Genomic DNA, 22,560 nt, shown 5'->3' with positions numbered 1-22,560 from the left:
TTTTTTATGAGCAAAGGAATTCCTATGGTAAACTCTAAAGGATCCACATTTCAAGCCGCTTTCTATCAGGTCAGTTTTATACAAGACAGCCATCAAGCTTTCCAGGATATATTTCATTCACAAAATGATGTTGATTATGTAATAAGTTGAATCCCTGCACACTATGGACTGAAGATCAATTTTTTAGCTTGAGGTATTGCAGAGAACAGTTCACAAGAAATCTGGTTTAGGAGCAGAAGAATTCAATAGTGTAAGCAACCATTCAAATGAGAGACTATTAAAAGAAAAAAAAATGGACAATCCCATCCCAGCATTCTCAGCATCCTATTTATTGACATGTTTCGGGGTTTTTTGGTGAGGCGGGGCCTTCTCCCTTTACTCGTCTGCAAAATTAAGCTTCATCTAATTCCCATACCACTCTCAAATTGTTACCTACCTCAAGCTCTACTTTGAAAATCTACAGTGCTTTTAAATTAACAAAAAATGAAGAACTCTTTTAAAACTGCTTTCTTGGAAGGAACACTATGTATCATTCTTGCTCTTCCCAGAGGGTAACTCTGCTGCATGGGGAGTCTTTCCTTGGAGAAGGATTACACTGTAGGGAATGATGGTGTTGGGTAATGCCCACATCCTTTAGTGCTAGCTTTGCTCCCTCTGTATTTTGTACTATATTCTACACTTTTATGCTATTCATAGGATCAGAGATTTGGAGCTAAAATGGGCCTCAGAGGATAACCAATGATTTGACAAACAAGGGAATTCAAGCATGAGGTTAAATGACTTGCCCGGGGTCACACAGGTAGTACATATTAGAGGTAAATTTTGTACTCTCCTACTCTGACTCCAGACCAGCAGGCTTAAAAAAATCATTCATTTATTTATCCATTTATTTCTTTGTTTTTTTCTTGTTACAATCATGTTGCTTCTCAAAGAATTAAGCACAGAAATAGCCCTATGCCAAAGTACACTTCATATATTTCTGTTGAAACCAAGTGACAAAGAGCTTCTACATTTGCCAACAAATTGTTAGCAACTCATAAAACAAATTTTCTCATGTTCTCTACTTCATGGAATTCCTACCACCACAGGAAAAGTAAAGCTAAAAAATGCTTCTAGCACAACATAAAAAAGTTTGTAATCTTTCTGGGCTTGGAAGGCTATAGTATAGGTTTATCTGTCTGTAAGACATTTGTTTAAAAACAATGAAATCAAAAGAACTGATTTTAACTCATATGAATCCCTAACCAAAATGTCTTCATGCCATCATTCAATTCCATAAACAATTAAGCAACTGCTATGTGCAAGCTATGGAGCTAGTCATACAAAGACAAAATAAACATGGTAACTAACACTGAGCTAGAATTTGTAAATTGCTACTCATTTCTCATTTGATTCTCATGACAACGCTTTGATATGGGCAGTCCAAATATTTCTAAGCCCATCTTAGAAAGGAAACACCTTCAGAGACTTACTTAAGATCACATGGCAAAGCCTGGGATAAATATCAGGACATAATACTGTATTTAAATCCAGTGCCCCTTTAATTTAACAAACATTTGTTGAGGAGCTACTATGTGCAAGTGCAGGGTAACAGACAACAAACCAAACTAGGAGTGAGGAATATCTGAGTTCAAATCCAGTTCTCACTTGCTAGCTGAATAACCAACTCATGTGTTTAAATTTTCTGAGATATAGGATGTGACTCTTAAGAGATGGTATAGGGAGTTCCCACAATTAAAAAAATTAATAACATTTGAGATGCTGACTGTTTGCAAAACACTGTGCTAAGCAAAAAGGAATATAAAATTCAAAATAAAATAATTCACTGCCTCCAAGTTTATATTTGGGAGTTGTGGGGAAGGGGGTAAAAAGAGGAAAAAGATACAACAGATACACAAGAAAGTACATAGATTTGGAAGAGGTAAACACATTAACATTTGGAAGAGATCAGTAAAAGCTTTACATAGGAGGTAATGTTTGAAATGGACCTTGAATAATGTTAGGAGGTAGAAGTTAAAAAGAGGTCATTGCAGCCTTAAGGGACAGGCTGTGCAAAAGTCATACAAATGGGAAATGGAATGTAAAGTTTGGGAAACTGCTAGAGCTCAATTTGCTTTCTAAGACTATTTAATTTGAAGAAAGTATAAAAAATTAAACTAGATCCTGATTATAGGGGACTTTTTCTACTCTGCCATTTTGTTTGCCATGCTAACACTCAGAAAAAAAACATTGTGTATTAAGGCATATATTAGACTTAAAATTAAGCAAAATGTGCTCTGGCTCCTATTTTACCATCCATTAGATGTTTTGAGTTTTCACTCAAAATAAATACCTATGTACTCTGTAGAGCAGAATTTTCTGGCACTGAAATATATGAATTGATGAAATTATCTTTCATTGGATCACCTTCCCCAAACACACACAAACTCACATACACACACACACACACACACACACACACACACCTTCATGTGTTGTTACCACTTCTTCTGCCTACCCCCATTTCCTTCTCTGAATTAAATGATATAAGTCAAGTATTTAGAAATACCTATAAGACTGTTAGGATACAGGTATAGCTTAAATATGTTAATTCAGCCACTGATCCTTCATCAATATAGTCATTTTATATAAAATGAACCAAATAATTACTGCAGAATCCTAAAAATTTTTAGGATCTAAACCCTAGATTTTTTTTAAAATAAAGTACAAAGGTGTAAAAGTATACAAAGCTGATCAAAACATAAGATGTACCTTGTATTAGGTAGGATGGACACTGCAACAGCATTTACTCAAATTTACAAATAAAGATAGAAAAAACAGGAGAGAATTAAAGGGATAGAACACACCATGCTTGGCTAGTAGGCTTACATTTTGATTTTGCCATAGTTTCTTTTCAGAAAGCTGGAAATGTATCAGAAAATGAAACTAAACACTTCCATCTCTTTTGAAGTAAGGCTCCAGACCATACTGTCAGTTTATACCTTAAGAAGTCAATGCATTAAGTTCACAATCTAAGTAACTGTTCACATTTCTTACCAGCAAGTCAATGTTTTTAAATTCGTCGAAATATGTATTTATACCATGGACCGTAATAGCTCTGGCTTAGAGTCTATGATAGCCTAAAAACTACTCAAACATTAGGGGGTACATTTTCAGCGCAGCATGTGAGGATTTAGCTGAGAGATTCCCATTAACGTCAACGGGAGTTGCATGGCTCAATCTTAACACACACTGTGCTAAAAATTTACCCCATTGCATCTGAGTGAAACCTCCCCCAAGAAAGGAAATTTAAAGCTAAGGTTATGACCATGTAATTCTAAATACACCCCTTCTTATGTTAAGGTATTTTATTCTGAAATATAATGAGAGAAAGAGACACACACACACAGACAGACAGAGAGACAGACAGAGACAGAGACAGAGACAGAGAGAGAAGAGACAAAGAGACAGAGAGAGAGAAAGAGAGAGCAACCTAACTACTATACTTAAGGAACTAGAAATAAAAAGACAAGTTCCTAGCTTCTAATTTAACAATGAATGCTCCTCCTCCCAGGAACACTGTAGATATTTAAGCACACCATTTAAAAAAATTTTTGTAATGGCAGTTCTCTCCGTGAATGTTAAGTGAAGTCTCTCCATTAATGCTAAACTCACATACTTCTATTTCAAGACTTCACTGAAAAAGGGGTTACCATTATATAGTAATACAAAATTAATGTCAATTATTTTAGTTACTTGTTACAAGGGAAGGTTCCATGGGGAAGTGTTATTGCAAATAAGATGTATCTTAAAAATTAATGAAACATAAAACATTTTAAAAGGGGCAAGTATATCATACCATTTACTTCTCATAGAAATAGTTCAACTACTTTAGCATTCTGGAAGACTGAAAAACTTCATCATATAGAACATCTGGAACATCAGATGTTTATTCTCACAATCTCTTTCTTCATAGTTCTCTGTCACTGATATGAAAACAAGAGAAGGACCCACTTAAAATGAAAAGCTTCAATAATAAAATACTGAATACTCTAGGAAAATAAATTAGCAAATTATTATAACGCAAAGAAAATACATCCCCTCCTATCTCTGTGCTTCGCTTCAGAACATGAAGCATTTCTTACTTAAGATCTTTACAATTACAAGATGAATTTTAAATTTAAAGTTTTACCACTTGACAAAAAGTAATTTGGGTTGAGGTGTTCCAAATCTGTAGATAGAGGTCAATTTTCAAATTATTTCTCAAAATCAAATATTTAGTATAACTGACAGATCTTATGACATTAAGGGAAAATATAGAACTGATTGTAAGATTAAAAAGCTAAAAATAATGAAAATATTTTCTTTTCAAGGTTTCATATGAAATTCAGAAAATAATCAATAATACCACTTTTAATCAAAGAGAACACTCAAGTGATGCATATTGGACATGAGAATAAGCTCCTTGGGAATAAATAATGCCTATGTTTTACCTAAACTTTTAAAGTTTATTTCAGTCCCATTCAGGTTCACAGCTTCCTAGATCTTTCTTTAATATGTAACATATTCAATAAATTACACAGTGTGCAGTATTTCAGTGTCGCACAGTATTCCTCAGGTAGGCTGGAACTTATGTTTTTTTCTCATTTAAGACAAGACATAGGGTATTTGAATTTGAAAGATTTTTTTCATAAAAAAAATATAAAGACAGAAAGAAAATGGATGACAATGAAGATTTAATTACATTTATAAGGGTAGGAATTTGAAGTTTCAATTATATGATACTAAGCTTTTTGCGTATCTAAAATATGTTTATTATCTCTTATATACATATGTGTATATAGGTAATATGTAATATATGTTTATCTCTTTGACTAGGCAATATGTAAACATAACGTAATTTTTAAAGCAATTATCTTTGATCTCAGAATTTTAGAAAGTAACCTCAAATGATTCTAGTTCCTTTATTATACAACCCCCAATTTAACAATGAAATTCTATGGATTTAGTACTTCTTGCCAGGGTACCACGTGTAAAAAGACTATTCTATATTGTCAGTTGAGACAGAGAGAAATTGAGGTAAAGTCACTAAAAGGATGAACTTAATATGTACAGTTTAAACAATCTATTCCGTGATTCTTCCATTTGTCAGGATGTGAGAACACAGTTCTTTGACTGTTACTTCTAGATTCATTGGTTTACCATAGTAATACAGGTAATATTGTCTCACTATTCCCTTTCCTTTAGTTTTGTACCTGGAAAAATGGCTTTAATCTTTTCTACTATTTTTTTTAATTAAAGTTGTATTATTTAAGCACCCTGGGGATTCTCAATTAATGTCCGTTGAATGACTAACTCTTTCTTCTATCTCTTTCATGGTGAGTTACTTAATTCTACTATTGCAAGACCATTCCTCTATTATGTATTTCAATTAGCTATTTCTTATTTTCTAATTTTTTTATGTCAAATGATCAATAGAACAAAAATTAGAAAGTTAAGATTAAAAAAAGTATTAATTCAGCAAATATAAAAGCACCAAGGCCACTAAATAGATATAAATTCATATATAAGTCCCTCAATGAAATATTCACCTAAATATACTTCTAAAGTATATTGGAGTCAAGTAGGAGGAAAAAAAAACACTCTGCATCTAGCATTTCTGATATTTCTCAAGGTCAGAACAAATATGTATATATTTATATGTGTATATATATATATATATATATATATGTGAAACATACACATACATATATACATATTTGTTATATATAATATATATATTAAAGAAATATGATGACCATTCATCAAAAAGTATGGTCAAAGGATGTAATTCTTTTCCCCACCAACCCTTAAGTTTTCCTGTTATTGTCAAGGTTACTCTCAGCCCCATTTAGGTTCACAACCTTCTCTATATGTATCATATCATATCAAATCATATCATATATCATATTTTGTGTTTCAGCTCCATGTTCTGTCTCTAATGTATTTTCTTCTCCATCAACATGGCTACCATTTTATTTTAGAGTTCCATCACATCTCACATTGGCTATTGCAATAGCTTTCTATTTGTTCTCCTTTTCTCAAGGCTCTCTCCACTACAATCCATCCTCCACAAAGCCAACAAAAGAACTTTTTTTTGAAGTTCAAGTTTAATCATATCACCTCCTTTTACTGAAAAAACTCTACTGGCTCTCTATTAACTCTAAGATCCACACTGTACTGTGAGGTATTTAAATTTCCTTACCTGGGCCCATTCTACCTGTTCTTTTTTTTCTTTATACATCATTAGCCTCCTCAAATTCTGCAGTTCAGTCGTAGTGGCCTATTTGATGTTTTATATTCATGCTACTACATTTTCAATCTACCACCACTGGATGCTGACTGCCTATTTGCTTCCCTTCCCTTAACTTCTTCTAATCCTTGGTTCTCTCCAAGAGTAAGTTCAAGTACCTCATACCGAAATGAATCTCCTCCTTCTCTCCCTTATTTCCCTTCTAAAATAAGCCTACTTACTTTGAAAATATTATATATATATATACACACACTCACATGAATACATACACATACATACATATACACACATATATAAATATACTTATATATGTACATGTCTCTCCCCATGCTCCTGGAAGACAGGGACTTTTTCAGTTTGGTCTTTCTATCCCCATTACTTAGAACAATGCCTCACACAAAGCGAGTGCTTAAAAATTGCAAACCATCAACAAATACTTAAAAGAATGACTTAAATTACTACTAGAAATACACATGAAAATAACCAATATTTCTGCTCACATTCAGCCAGCTGACAAAGATAATAAAGAGAGGAATGTTGGAAAGATCAGTCCACTAATGTACCTTTGACAGAACTATGAATTAGTCCAACCATTCCAGAAAACAATTTGGAATTGTGCTAGAAATGTCACTAAACTCTTCATATACCCAGCAAGTCCACTATTTGACATAATATCCTAATGAAATCAAAGTCAGAAAGGCCTAAAATTTATCAAAATATTCATAGGAATACTTTTAATGGTAGTCAAAAACACAGTAAAATGATATTTGGTTAGGGAATTACTAAATATAATGGAATTTTATGTTATCCTAAAGAATAACAAAAATAAAGAATTCAGAAAAGTTTAGGCAGACCTACATGAACTGATGTGATAAGAAATAAACAAAAAAAGAAAAACAATGTACGTTACAACCATAAAAGACATCTGTCTTTAGCTGCTTTATCAGACAGACATGCTATATACTAATATGTAAATATTGAAGTACCAAATATGCTAGAAAAATTTTAAAAATACTGTTGAAAGCTTAAAAATGCAATATTTGTAACTACAGGAATAGGATTGGATCTGTGATTTCAGTGGTAAAGAGAGCTCCCAGGTGAGGAACTCCTATCCCAGTGCAGGTAATCTATCACTTTCTCTACAACCTATTATTAAAGTGACCTGGAGCAGTAAGATGTTCAGAGACTTTCCTAAAAAAAAAAAAAAAAAAATAGCTCAGAGCCAAGAGTTAAACCTAGGATTTCTAGGCTTCAACATTAACTCTCTATCCAGAATACCCTTTCCAATTCATCGTAAGTAAAATATCTGAAAAATATGCCATATTACAGATTTGAATTACTAAAACATGAAAGTGACATGTTTTGAAATTTCCTCTGACTTCTTCCAGCTAGCAATCCAACTTAATAAATTGAGGTAATAAGTCTTTACAAGTCATTATCTAGATTGAGCCAGTAAGATCCAGTAGTCTATCTTGTATAATATAATCAAAAGTTTCTCTTTCCCCCAGTTCATTTCCTCTGTGAATTTTTGCTAAGAATCTTTAATATAGCAATATCGAATAAAATTAACAAGATTTCAGTTTCTAGGTGCAAGGTGTTGCAAGGGAATACAAACATTAGCCATAATTCACCCACTAATATTCTAGGTCTTAGAATCATAATAAATATTCTGACTTGATTTTAAAATTTGGTATTAACATGGTATTTTGCCAATTTCATCTGGGCATTTTTTTTTACCATGCCAACAAAACTGAGCCCACAACTGGCAGTTTACTTCTCATTTTTGATTGCCAATACCAGCTAGCACAAGCTGAAACCTAGTAAAAATTAATTCTGCTTAAAATCAAAGAGCTTGACCCAGTATATCTGAGGGTCATATACACAAATTTGTATGTCTACCCTAAGCTCACGATAATGAGGGACAAGCTGAAATAACCAAAAGTTCGTCAATGTCTCCCTTCCATGAAAGATTTCTTCATCTAACCTGAGATACACAGGTTAGAGGTAGAATAAGTCTTATTACCAGGACAAGTCAAAAACTCAGAACAAATAAGCTTTTAAAACATACTCATTAATCCTCCAGAGGCAGCAGGGATTTTGAGAGGCTTGTTTAGTTGTCTGCTTCCATTCTCAGACACAATCTTTCTGAGATTTTAAGCCTTTGTATTAAGTAGGTATACAAAGACATCCAGAAAATGTCACAGATCCATCTTCTGTCTGTCTTTAACACTGAAAAGGATGAAAACTAACAAAATGAATGACTCTAAAATACGTAAAACCTTTAAAAAGGTCTGAAGTTGTTTTATGAGACATTTTTATGTTTATGATTCTGTTTTTTTCCTCCTAAAAAGTTAGACAACAAAGCCATAAAACAAGGCCATTAATAAATTGAACATATCTTACTTAATTTCATCCCCTTGATTACTACCCAACTAAAGAACTCATTCAGGATTTCAAACAAATTAAAAAAAAAACAAAATAAAACCCTCTGCCTCCTCCCTTAAGGGAAGAAGCTGGCTTATTAATAGTGGTTCTGATAATTCATGGATACCTTCAAGCATTATCCTAAAGATGTGACAACTTTGCAAAGTGTATTTCAACTTTTGGATATGCTTTGCATTTGAAACCCATTTTTAAATAAATCAACCAGAGAACAGCACCTGAGTTTACTAACTCTTAAGTATTAATAATAGATTAATATCAATTCACTTGATCAACATGAAAAACATTACATTAGAAAAGATAGGTCCCATAATTATGAGAACATTCTTATTACTAAGATTCCCACCTCATTAGGGGAAGCTAGGTGGTGCAGTGGATGGAGCACCAGTGCAAGAGTCAGGAGAACCTGAGTTCAAATTTCACCTCAGATACTTGACATTCATTAGCTGTGTGACCTTGGGCAAGTCACTTAACCCCAGTTGTCTCATCCTGATGAATATCTGGTCACTGGATTCAGATGGCTCTGGAGAAGAAGTGAGGCTGGTGACCTGCACAGCCCTCCCTCACTCAAAACAAAGTCAAGCGCAAATCATGTCATTATTTTTCTGATGGCATGGTCTTCTTTGGCAACAAAAGACGAACACATACACCTCATTACTAAACTTCCCATACTCCTTCAAGTAACTTCCAAAATAGAAAATTACCATATTGTTCACTTACGCTACAACCTTACACTGTTCTAAAAGCTTGTACCAGGGCATTTCAAGTGGATGTTGCTAGAAGTGAACATTCATGATATAAATAACAATATAGAAGTATTTCTCAAAGCATTATTGGCAATAGTTATTTTGAAATTCCCTAGGATTTAAAATATCTTACCCGAGTTCTCAACATTATAAAAGAAAGGTTTTAGAAAATTGCTTGTGGCAACTATAAAAGGCATTTCCTTGTTGTAAAAACTTATAATTTTGTAATAGGGATAGAGGCTTCATTTGTGATTTCTGCAATAAAAGGCACTCCCAGGTAAGGAAGCTTTATCTGCTAATTTAGATAGGTGCCTTTTTGTAAGGCGTCATCATAAAGAGCTCTCTAGCACACAAGACATTAAGTGACTTGCCCAAGGTCAATAATCAATAAGCATTTATTTAAAGCCAGGAGCTATGCTAAGCATTGGGCACACAAAGAAAGGAAAAAGACAGTCCCTGTCCTCCAGAAACTCATAGTCTAATGAGGAAGCCAGCATGATAAAGACTGTACAAACAAATATCGTAGATAATCAGTTGAGATAAGCCTTAAAAGGGATCACAAAGCCACACAAAGTTTGATGACTGCAAAAATTATGACCATAATGAATTAATTAATGAAGTAATTATGTTTTGTTTTGTTTTTTAAAGTGTGCTGCAATGAAATATTAGGGTAATAGACCTTACCTTCAACTGAGACCTGTGAAATCACTTCAGTTGACAGTACTAGCCAGGGAAGACTGAAATCCTCCCCCAACAAAAGAACAAACCACCATACTACAGGACCTCCAATGTGATCATCTTGAAGGGAATGATGGAGTGGATAGAGAAGAAACTACATAAAAATGATTCAGAGACAAAACTTGGCCATTTCAAGTTCTTTTATTTTCAGAGTTCAATCCTTTTCGCTTGGTTTTTCCTAGGAATCATTGTTCTTTTTGCTTTCTTTTAAAAAATAATACCCACTTCTTCCCTTAACAAGGCTTCACTGCTCACTAATCATGAAGAGTTCACAGGAGGCCTTCCTCCATAGAAGGGGCGCATGTGAGCCTAAATCCCAGGGACATGAATCATGACTATTGTCTAAACTCCTGCCTTTCAGACCCTAGGATAAATTTAAGAACTTTTATTCCCCTCTTGGTTTCAAAGTACTATAAATTGTGGGAACAAAAGGGAGGTGTTATGAAATGTTGTTACAGTTTTCTTTCCTTCCCCTACCTTGAGTGTGTTACTGGTATAGGGAGCCAAGTGAAGTAGATGCTGCTCCAGGATTCAGCAAACACTTACTTAGGTCTTACTTAGGTGAGAGGGATGCAAGTTTGTGTTAACAGCCCAACCCTATTCCAGGTCACAGGTTTACATCCTTCTTACCTTTCCTACTTCCTTAAAGCTACTAGGTGGCACAGCGGATGGAGCACCAGGTCTGGAGTCAGGAAGACCTGAGTGCAAATCTTGTCTCATAACTGTGTGACCCTGAACCCTGGGAGAATGACATAACCCATTTTGTCTCTGTTTCCTCAGAAAAATGGCAAACCATTCCAGTACCTTTGCCGTTTTTGGCAAAAAGGGACAAAACACCCAAATGGAGACATGCAAGAGGCTGGAATGACAGAACAACAACTATATTTGAAGACCTTAATATGTAATCCTAAGATTTTATAGCTAGAGATACTTAAATTATCTTCCCCCAAACAAAGAGAACCAAAGTGTCTTGAAAAATAGCTGATCCTGCAGGGCAGGGAAAAAAGTGTTTCTTCAAGATAAGAATAATGAGGATACCCATTGTTTTCTTAGAGTGTTTTTATTCTAAAAAACCTCCAAGGGTATTGGACTGGATCCCGCAATTTAGTCTGACTGCATGAGAAAACCACTAATTGTAGCCAAACTTCCTGCTCCAGAGGTAGCGAAGCTCTAGATGTTATGGTCCCAGATGGATGGCACACTTGGCTACACCTGTGCCCCAGGCTTCCTCAGTTGACAATAGGTGTGGCCCTTCCCTGACTCATAGAAAGTCTACTGAGGAACACCCAGTTCTTCTACCAGGCACAAGACATGAATTGATTTAAGAATTCAGTAGGAGAATAGCATATGTGAAATAGTAACATTTACTCTGTAAATCTGGTTATCATTCTAAGGATTAATCTTTTGGCCTTCTTCTTATTCCCAGTTCTTAGCACAATGCCTGGCACATAGTAAGAACATCATCAATGCGTGCTGACTGACTGATTCATTTGAAGTAGCAAATTTGAAATCACTTTTTGGTACTCACTTTCCTCTTCTATAGAGATGAGGAGTTGAGCTACATCATCTGTAGTTTTCCTCTTGGCTCTATCACCATGGGGTTCCGTGGATACAGTGAGGGTTTCTGTTTTGTTTCGTTTTTCATTCCCCTGGTCTGGAGGGAAAGAGGAGGCTACATTTGCTCCCCAAACCCTTCAATTTTTTTTTTTAAGTCTGGCCCTTTAACAGTATCTTGTCAATGTTAATTTTTTGAAAATTTGTATTAAATGTTAACAACTTTCTTAGTGCTCAACAGAATTGACACAACCCCAGGGCCATTGCTACTGAGGGTTGCAATAAAATTAAATGTTTTTATTCCGAGTGAATCACTGAGCTTCTTGGGATTTCTGCTGCTTCCTGAACAGGGTAAAATGTAGACAAACTAGCATCACCTCCTCTTTCCTCAAAATCCCTGAAAGGGAAAAGCTGGGACCCCCACTGGTAGTCAGCTGCTCCATCTGCCATCCTAGGGTAAGAACAGCTCTCTTTCTTGGAAAAAGGATTTGTTGGGCACAGTGTAATACAAGGAAAACACATCCTTCTTCTGAGCATGTCCAGCTAGACTGCAAGAACCATGTGCATTCACTGGGAAAAAATGAGAGTCAAATCTCAGTCCAAATCCTGGGCTAGTAACTAAACAACAAAACCCCTTTTTTTTCATAAGTAATAGTCTCCACTACTTTCATGTGCAAACTACTGTTATCCTATAAAGGGACTGTTTCAAAAGTTATATGCATGTGGAATATAAACCAAAAAGTATAAAATGCGACTGCTGAACATCCCCTATAGCATTGAGGTGGGACCTGAGATTCCAGTGCTGCACTCTCCTCTCTCTACATCCTTTCCACATGGGAAAACCTTTTGAGGTTAACTGGAGCATGGTAGAGACAGGAAGAGAAATTCCAAGCCAAAACAAGTTAATTGATGTTGTCCAACATTTCACAATAAATCAGACACAGAGCCAAATTTGGGAGAGAGTTCCTGACCTCAGGTATCTGTATATCTAGTTTAGTGGATGACACTACCTCTCATTGCTGAACTAAAAATCAAGAACTTTGAACATAGAATTTTTTTTAATGTTAATCCATGAGAAACTGGAATTTTGAACAAACCTTTCAAAATAGAGTCTGGTGTCATTTTATTAAGGCAGTAGAGACTGGGTCTTCTGATTTCACTGGCACAGGGAAGTCCCAAGTAAAAAATATCCTCCAGCAGAGGTTATTCCTTCTTCTACTCCCTAGTCTTACAGGTAGTTTTAATCTCCAGTGCCTAGAGAACTGAGATTTTAAGTGACTCACCCAGGGTAACACAGCCACTATGTGTCAGAGGTGGTGTCTAAAACTAACTTTTTTCTGACTTCAAAGCCATCTGTCTATCCATTGCACCACACTACCTCTCCTTGTGAAAAATAATAGAAGTCAATTTTCTACGTTTCCAAAAGGGTTTAATTATTTTTAAAAGCCAGCTATGGATATGTAGCCTGCCACTACCACTACTGCAGGAAAACTGCATGCCTGCTAAAGTTCTGTGAAATCCCTTCCAACTCCCAGTCTGAAAGTCAGAGGAAGCTGATGGTACGCAGCCCAAAGTTATGGACATGGCAGAACATGTAAGAGCATTCTTCTCACTCACCATTTTTCTTATACATTTCCTAATCTTATGAGTCAATTACGCCTCTACCATTTTGAATGCCCATTCTTGCAGAAATGAAGATGTAAACACAGACATAGACCTTTATTACAAAGCCTGCTGTCACTAGCATTCTATTTCTTAGTGAAATTCAGAGGCATTTGTGACGTCAAGTTGAAGAAAAAAACAAAATATTCTCTAACAGCTATGACTGAAGTGGATAAACAGACTAAGCACAGATAAGAGTCCCATAGGGAAGTCTTAAAATGATGAATTTATGAATATGCAAAGGCTTTCATGTCATTCAAGAACAAAAAATTCAGAGTGTATGAAAACTGTAGTCAAATAATCATAGGCCAGAACAGAACCTAAGCAACAATATGAAAAACTGAGGTCCAGACAGGTCTAGTGATTTGCCCAATGACTGAATTGTGTTATTAGTTATATCTCGGAATGTCTAAATTCCATCCTCAGCACAGCACACAAGATTTTTGTAACTTTCATTCAAATTGCTCTTTCCCCCTCCCTAAGATTAAAATATTTGGACAGTTTACTTTTGTTTTAAAATTCCTTTCCCTTATCCAATTCCTTTTCGTATGATGAGGGTTTACAAAGAAAATCTATGCCTTCTGACCTACAGTTAGTTTGAATTCCAATATAAAACATTAAGGTTAACTATAAAATTATTTTTTAAATTCATGAAAAAATATATTTCATTGACCTTATCTTTCCAAAACCATTTTTAGCTTAGGCTCCAAATGTAGGATTACAACATTTAAATCTAGACAGGACTTGAGAAACCATTTACTCCAATCTCCTTATTATAGAGTGGAGTAAAGGTAAAGTGAATGCTCATCCAATTGTTACAGACAATTAAATAACAAAGCCTGAATTTGAACTTGACTCCTAAATCAGTACTTTTTCTAATACAGTGAGCTGCCCCTCAACGTTAACATTTTTCCATTGCCTAGAAAATTTTTATTAAAGTCAATGATTAAAAACAATTAAAATATATCTTTGATTATTTATAATAAATACCAGTTTCTCCTTTTAATGAATTAAGGTAATCGTCTTCCTCTCTTTGAGGAAGCTAGAGTCTTAGTATGCAGTGACAACAGGGTTTAAGCAAGGCACCGTTGAGGCTGACTGGATTCATTTGAAGGGTTATCGTAGCCAGATGGCATGGTGATACTGTTATGATCCATGACAGTTCTAGTTTTCATTAAGCATTCCCTCACTCTATTGGTAGTAGACACTAGCATTTCAGAATTAACTCACTGGGGAGGTAGGAGGAGATGATCAATCAATTAAACAATTACACATTTTAAGCAAAAGGTACAGTTTTAGGCCCAGGGGTCAGAGAAACCATCTCTGCCTCTAAAGAGTTTACATTCAAACTGGATAGTCAATGGTTATACACAACATATATAAAGTTGATTGAAGGTAGTCTTGGAGGGGAAAGCACTATAAGTTGAAGAGAAAAGTATACTAAGCAAAGCATATGAAAGTGTAAATATTTTTGTGTTATCCATATTGCTTATTTGTAAACACTATTTTTTCCGATATTCAAACATACAGAGAGATATCTTTTTAAAAAAATTCTACTTGAATTGTCTTCCTCCTCTTTTTCACCTATTCAAATGTATGCTTTTCATTCTGAGAAGATAACTCGGGTCAAAAAGAGATATGTTGAATAATTAAAGAAAAAAAACAAGTGTAGGCAAAAAATGAGAAGCATTCAGAAGCGAAAAATCAATCCCACTACATTGGGTGGCTCCTAAAAAGCTACAGACTCCTGTGCGAAGGTGAAAAATGTCTCTTGCTGCCAACTGATATCCAAAGGCTTGTTTTCCTCAGCATCACCCCCAGATGGGTGTGGTGGTAGTCACAATACCCAGTAATATAAACAAGGAAGCTAGATGACTCCTATTCCTGTACTGTACAGGGAGCTGTTTCATATACAATGGGCATTGTCTTGAGAGCTTCAAGAACCTCTGGATTAAAATCAAATACATTTCCCTACACAATGAGAAACAAGGGCCACATCAGCTACCTGAAGGAAAATTCATTTCACACAATTTAAGTCTTTACCACTTAGACTGCAGTAAAGCCAGGTAGGAGGGCTATCGCACAAATATTCTACAATCATCAGCAGTTCCTACACAAACAACGCTGCGTTTCTCATTTACCTGGAGTGTCCTGCATCTGTGCACAGCAGCCACAGCTGCTACCCTAGTCAGGGAAAGAACTTGATCTCACCCTTCAAAAACAAAAACAGAAAACAGATTAAAAAAAAACTACCCCAAGATATTAGCTATGAACTAACATACTAAAAATTGGGCCCTACGCATGCTCCATTTTAACCTTGCTCATTTTTTTAAAGTATGAGTCTTCTCAATTCTTACATACCTTATTTTACTGAGACAGCTCCCTGCACTAATGAAATCATACTTCTACCCAAAACAATCTCACATATTTTAGGTAAATATTTCAGAGTCTGTGTACATTATTCATAGATAATACAATTAAAAAGGACCATTTCTTTCCAGTTTTAAAACACTATAATGTGCTAAGTACAATCAATTGAACTATTTATAGCATCAGTCTTTTCTCTTCAGCACCATAGTTATTGTATTGAAATTGCCTTATTTGACCTTAAAAAGTTCCACCTTTTCAGACCCTGACAAAAATGTGTAAATGCCTAGTTGTGTGTATCTTTTAAATAATGGCCTAACACAATTATGCATCCTTAGAAATAATTCTAATATTGATGCTACAACAGGATGTTAGGAACATTCCTCAAAAATTGGAAACATGGTCTGAATACAAACTTTTGTCATGGATTATTAATTCAGAATTACTCAACTATGGTGGAAATTCCTCTCTTCTCCGCTGTGTATCACTGTATCTAGTTGTTGTTTTCCCTAGAGATAGGGAGAAGTGGGGAGTGGAAGGGTGTTACCTCCACAAGCCTACAGAGGAGGCAGGAGGTGGGTGGCAGGTAGGGTGCTGGTTTGATGATCGTATTTGGACAAGTATATAAAGTAGCCTGCCAGTGTATTAGATTTAGGGTTGGAAGTGTTCTTAAAGGATTAACCCCCTCTTTTCATAAATGTTGCTTTTAACGTCTGTGGGCTTTACTTTCCTAATCACTACTACACCTGGATAGTAGCTTAGCAGAATTGGCTGCCAAGTTTAAAGTACAGAGGTCCAGATTTGCCTTAACAATTGAAAAGTCAGTTTCCCCCCACACACAATACTATCAAAACATTTTCAAAGATAAAACATGTTTTAAAATATACTGGATATATATGTTAATGTGGGGGCAGGGCATTTTTTTTTCTTTGACAAGAGCAAAAGACTCTTCTATGCCTTTTTCATCAAGACTACCATTTTATAGTAGTAAGATGGTGGAAGCACATTGAAAATATTTATATATAATATAACTGTCTGCTGTTCATGTACAGCCTTCAAGATATTTTACTGGCAGAAACTCTCAGGATTTCCATAGCTGGTTATTGAAAGCATGTGCTGAAATACATGGGCAGTTAGGACACCCCAAACGTTGATTTTAATTTTGTTTGATAATACTTCCTGTCAGTTAAGAAAAGGATTTGAAAAGCATTTTTAAAGTATTTGCATCTCCAACATAATTCAACATAATTTTCCATTGCAGACATATTCTGAGAATACCATCTTTTTGAAAAAATTCTTGTTCCTAACTGGAACTTTCCTCTGCTCCATATAACAAAAAAGTATAGTAATAGAGGGAAAAAAAAACCATAAGAATGGCAGTAAGTCTGTATACTGAGAAATTTGGTTAGTCAACAAACATCAGCAACTACTACTTGTAGGTATTATGGTAAATGCATACAAAGAGTTAAAAGACATTCTCTGCCCTCCCAAAGCTTAAAAATCTAACAGAAGAGACAATAAGGCAACAATTTTATATATATATATATAGATTCTATATATAGGTATCTATATATATCTATATATCTATATAGATATATAGTATACAGCATAAATAGGAAATAAAGAGAGAGAAGGCACTAAATTATGATGAATTCAGAAAGGCTTCCTGTGGAAAATAGGAAAGCTAAGGGGTGAAAATAAACAAGTTTATAGGTGATTTGCAGGAAGCACAAAAACAAGTTAGCTAATATATGTTGTTTTTTTAATTCAATTGGGAATCCCAATGACCTGGAGATAGGAATCAGCTAACTTGATAAAAATCAAGTTCCCTTATTAAGAATTTAAGATAACAAGATTTTAACTATAGTGCACATTCCTGGGGTTTGAAAACTACATTTTTATGCATGAGGTCAATTTTTATTCAAAAGAGCTCATGTACTCTAAGCTAGAGCAGAAAAGTCACACAGTTTGAATCAGCCAAAGATATATAATGCATCCATGCAATCTGCATAAAGTACAGCTGCCCAGGGATAAGTAATTTTCCTGCTCAACTTCTCAAATAATTTCATAAGCTTTTCCTTTCCTTAATTGGTGTTCGTCACTCACTTAGGCTGTTTTTCCTTGTTCACTTTCAAGTATGCCATGGCCTCCCCAATACTCTCCTATACATGACACAACAATCTAAAGCATATTGATTTATGATAGCCATGTAAATTACACACTGCAATTTTCCTATGTGACTTATTCAAAAATAGACTGTATGGTAGGAAAGGCATTCATTAGTCTGGCCCTTTCTAGTCACATTTTAATCCTATATCATATTCTGTTCAGAAGATTTATGTATTTTGGACATGTATTATGAATATGCACATTTAAAAGTCATTTTCAAAAATCACAGTAACATTCCCAAAAATGGTATCCTAAGTATGGGAAATTTATCTTATCTGAGTAATATCCAAGTCCAGTGAAACCAGTAAATCTAGAAAAGAAAGATCTTTTTTTCCCAAAAGAGATAGATGAAATACTTAAGATATTAGAGAAGTAAACTTTTATTTTATGAATTTCCTAACTCTTAAATGCGCTCCTTCATTTCATTAGCATAAATGTTTGAGAATAACCCACAAGTCAGAAGTCAGAAATATTTAAATTAGGTTCAATGATAATATTTTCTAAGGCAAATAAATAGCACGTAACAGATAAGTTTGCATGTGTCTTCTCATAGGAAATCCAAACTCACCACAAAATAAGATTAAATTCATTAACCTAATGGTGTTAAGATGAAAAAAAGTACCCCCAAAGAGAGAATGTTTTCTGTTTTGAAAAATAGAATCTTCAATATCCTATTAAATAGCATTTCTATTACTTTTAGATTTACTAATGGCCTGTATAGATTCACAGATCATTAGCAACTCCTCCATACATAAATGAGAAAAGACCTAGAATCCAGTCTGAGCTTTGGGGAGAGATTTGGGAAACTATTTCTTTAAGCATTCCTCTTCAGCTGTTTTCAAGAGGAACAAAATTTCCTTCTTATTATCTGCCATAAAGAACTTAGAATAGAAATATCTATTTCTAAACTGAAAAAAAACAAACTTTAACCCATTCAACTGTACCCCTGTTGGTATGAAGGCCACAATGTAAAATATCTTTTCAAAGAATACAAGGTATTCAGCAGAAGATGGCAATATTGTGCACTAAGCAGTGCATCTAAATCCATTCTCATCTACTTTGGTTTTAGAATGATAAAGATGTCAGGAGGAGGACAGAAAGTAATACTTCTGACTTTAGGAGAGCAGTGTACTTGAATAAGTCCAGTTTAAGACTGATGAAGAATAGTTTAACCCATGACCTTCTGACCCTCCCAACTTCAAGGTTATTATTACCTCAAAAGGATGCTGTTCTAATAAATAACCTCCAAGGGGATATAAAGACATAAAATGGCATGGGAGTGTTATGTGTAACATGACACTGAACGTCTAAATCATGATGCTAGAGCAGGGATCTGTAACAAATACTAACATATATATGCATGGATGTTTGTATACAAATATGCAAACATGTATGTACATACATACACATGTACATGTATGTATTATTGAGTAATCTGTAAAGTAATTGGGCAACCTAGTCTAGGGTTAATGCACCTGACAATCTAAGCAAACTAACTCCAGGTCACTACACATAAATCTTGTCACCTATTTATGCTTGTTAATGTAATCATAAGTGGCATAATATTTCTTTCCACTTAATGCTTATTTTATTAGAAACCTCCATTAATATTTACATGAAAACCACAGCATTTTCATCATTCAAACTGTCACCAGATTTAAAACTAAACCAGATTTTAAGTTATGCTAGCTAGAAATGAATCATCTGAAGTACTTTGTTTAGAAAAGGGAAACTTTTTGGGGAAAAGATAACCTTTTATATTGTTAAAACGTGTCATTGGGATCAATTTAATTTGCAGAGCTGATATTGCTTTTCCATACCTGTCAAAAGGATAGTGAAAAGTTCTGTTGAATTTATATCATTACTTTGGCATAAAAGAATGAAGGCTAACTCAAGGTAAAGTCTTGTTCATCTCCCTAAGGATTTCATATTGTTATCATTATTAATGTTATTATTAATATTATTAATTACAGAACTGATTATCCTCATGATTTTTATTTAGCTGAATGAGTTGAAGTGAGGCTCCCTGGGCAGCTGCTGACATTATGAGGGATTGTATGGCAAAGCTGAGAATGTGAATGGTGATGAATTTTGAAAGGCTCTGGTATTTGTGAATTACAAAAGTAACTACAGTTCTGAAAATCTAAGCATTTGTTCTCAGAAACAAAGGAACTTTCAAAGGCTTTTGTCTCATGAAATGATTCCAAAACAGGATACCAGAGGAATTACCCATTATATCTACCAACAAAATGCAGCAAGCAGCTTGTGTCCCCAAGTAGAATAGACCACAAATGTATTCTAGTTAACATAGTCTAAATGGAAGTAATCTGATTAGTGTTTTCCTGATGTTATAATGATATTATCATGACAGCTTTCTTCTTATCTTCATACTCCCTCAGAAAAGGAAAATAAGAAATAGCAGATGTCTCACCATACTTTCACCAGGGCAAGTTATTAAGTCACATGTGAAAATTCATTTTATGAATAAATGATGTAACTCATAGCTCATCAAAACAAACAGAAAGGATTTCTATCTATCCACAGTAAGCACCTCTCCCCCAAAAATGTCTCTGTTAATAACCCTCTCCTTCTGAATACCCACTCTTTGTTGTGTTCTCATAAAACTGCTCAATTGACCTCTTTCTTAGTCAATTGTACTGGATTCTAATCCATGTTGCACTCTCTAATTGGAAATGTCCAACAAAGCTCTGCCCTGGACCCTCTTCTCTTCCCTGCATACTGTCTCACCAACTCCAGTGAGTTCAGTTATCAGTTGTACACCAATGACTCCCAGATCTATGTTTCAGTCCCTAGTATCTCTCTTGAGCACCAGTCCTCTATCAATTACCTTCTACTGGACACTGGAGGCAGACTGGCTGTGTACTTTAAATGGTCCTGAAAAATCTATATAAATCAAGGCTGAATGAAGACTTAGAAGTTGAAGTTACCTGGTATCATTGAGTTTTTTTCCTTCCTGATAATAAATCTCATTCTTTCAGTTTCGTTACATGTGTAATTTCACCTCCACTTGTAGTATGCAAGCAAATGTTTAAGAATCAGCTCTCCAGAAATGAAAAAAAAGTGTCCTCAAGATATTTTTAAGTTTAACTTGCATTAATAACATTTTCCCTATACTTTCTTAAGTCTAAAAAATTCAATAAAACAGTAAGCCAACTGCTGATTTATAATGTTTGCCAATTTCCATGATGTATATGCTTACACTGAAAAATTAAGTCAGTTTTCAAGAGCTGGTTAGAGTTGGTTCCAGAATACCACTGCCCCTAATCTTCAGAAATGCTATTGGGTGAGATTCTACCTGGGCTCTCCAGAATCCCAGACTGAGAAATTCCCCAACATCCCATAGGGCAAGAACATATTCTGCTGCTTTACTATTAGGAAAAAACAATTTCTGTACTATAAAATATTTTGGGGGGAATCAAAAAGACCCCAAATTATTTCTTCAGGCTTCTCACTGATGAATTAAAAATCTACAATTAAAAAGTTATTCTTTAGGTTTAAAGGATGTAAGTCTTCTCTGTCATAAAATACAAAGACTCAGAAGAATAGTAAGCGATTTTCATGGTAGTCATTTACTCCTTCACATGAATTAATGTTTCTATAGCTTAGGAGGAAGTGAAAAGATGGAAAACATGTAACATCAGGGTGGGAACAGAAAAAATACCGGTAAGAAAAGAAAGAATTCTAGAAAGAAAAGCTGCACACTTTAGAACTTTTATCTATATGCAAACTCTGGACTACTTTATGAAAAAGTTAGCAGTAGAGGGTAGTAGAAAAATAAGTGGTTGATAGTCACCCTGGGAAAATGGATTTAGTAGCATTTATGGAAATTGCCCAAGGACATTCTGAGAGGTTTTAAGAATCATCTCTTTCTCTGTCACAAGTTGAAGGATCAATTTTTGAGAATCAATGTTGAATAGTATGGGGCAGGGGTGGGGTGTGTGTGAGTGTGTGTGTGTGTGTCTGTGTGTGTGTCTGTGTGTGTGTCACAGAGATAGATTGAGACAGAAACAGAAAGGAAATGTATTCAAAACTGTCCATGACAGTTAATGCAAATTTTATATAAAACTTATTTTTTAAAAAAAGTTGAAGATATCTAACATCAATTTATTTTTTTAAAAACTAGGTAAAACTAAGCTGAGCATATTTAACATCAGAGGTAGGTAGGTGATGCAGCAGATAGAGTAGTGTCACTGGAGCCAGGAGGACCTGAGTTCAAATCCAGCCTTACACACTTAACTAGCTGCATGACCTTAGACAAGTCACTTAACCCTGTTTGCCTCAGTTTCCTCATCTGTAAAATGGACTGGAGAAGGAAATGGTAAAGTACTCCATTATCTTTGCCAGGAAAACCCCAAATGGTATCACAAAGAGTCAGATACAGTTAGTCAACTTCACAATGACAATATCTAACATGATTGTGAAAAAATCCTCAGTGGCTGACATAAATAATTATAAAGTTTCATTCATAATCTCAAAGAATACCAGACTTTAGACTCAAAGCAAATTGTATTCATTATCAGATGATGATATTGTGGAAATAGAGAACTTCAGTGTTTCCATCCAGAGTCTAAAAACTTTCCTTTTTATAAT

The 22,560-nt window shown here is 34.8% G+C and overlaps 1 protein-coding gene across 7 annotated transcripts in view; it reads right to left on the bottom strand.

Annotated features, from left to right (window-relative positions):
• The window catches only part of ADGRL3 (adhesion G protein-coupled receptor L3), a 941,368-nt gene that overhangs the window by 803,767 nt on the left and 115,041 nt on the right, over window positions 1–22,560 (bottom strand). The window contains exon 2 of one of the 7 annotated variants that reach the window (XM_072620868.1): window positions 15,555–15,625. The exons of the other annotated variants lie outside the window; for them this stretch is intronic. The gene's annotated coding sequence lies outside the window, so the exon portion shown is untranslated. The remainder of the gene's footprint in view (window positions 1–15,554; window positions 15,626–22,560) is intronic. 7 annotated transcript variants of the gene reach the window in all.

Source organism: Notamacropus eugenii, chromosome 6, assembly GCF_028372415.1.
Source record: "Notamacropus eugenii isolate mMacEug1 chromosome 6, mMacEug1.pri_v2, whole genome shotgun sequence".
In the NCBI taxonomy this organism is placed as follows: domain Eukaryota; kingdom Metazoa; phylum Chordata; class Mammalia; order Diprotodontia; family Macropodidae; genus Notamacropus; species Notamacropus eugenii.
This window is presented reverse-complemented; position numbering and strand designations above follow the sequence as displayed.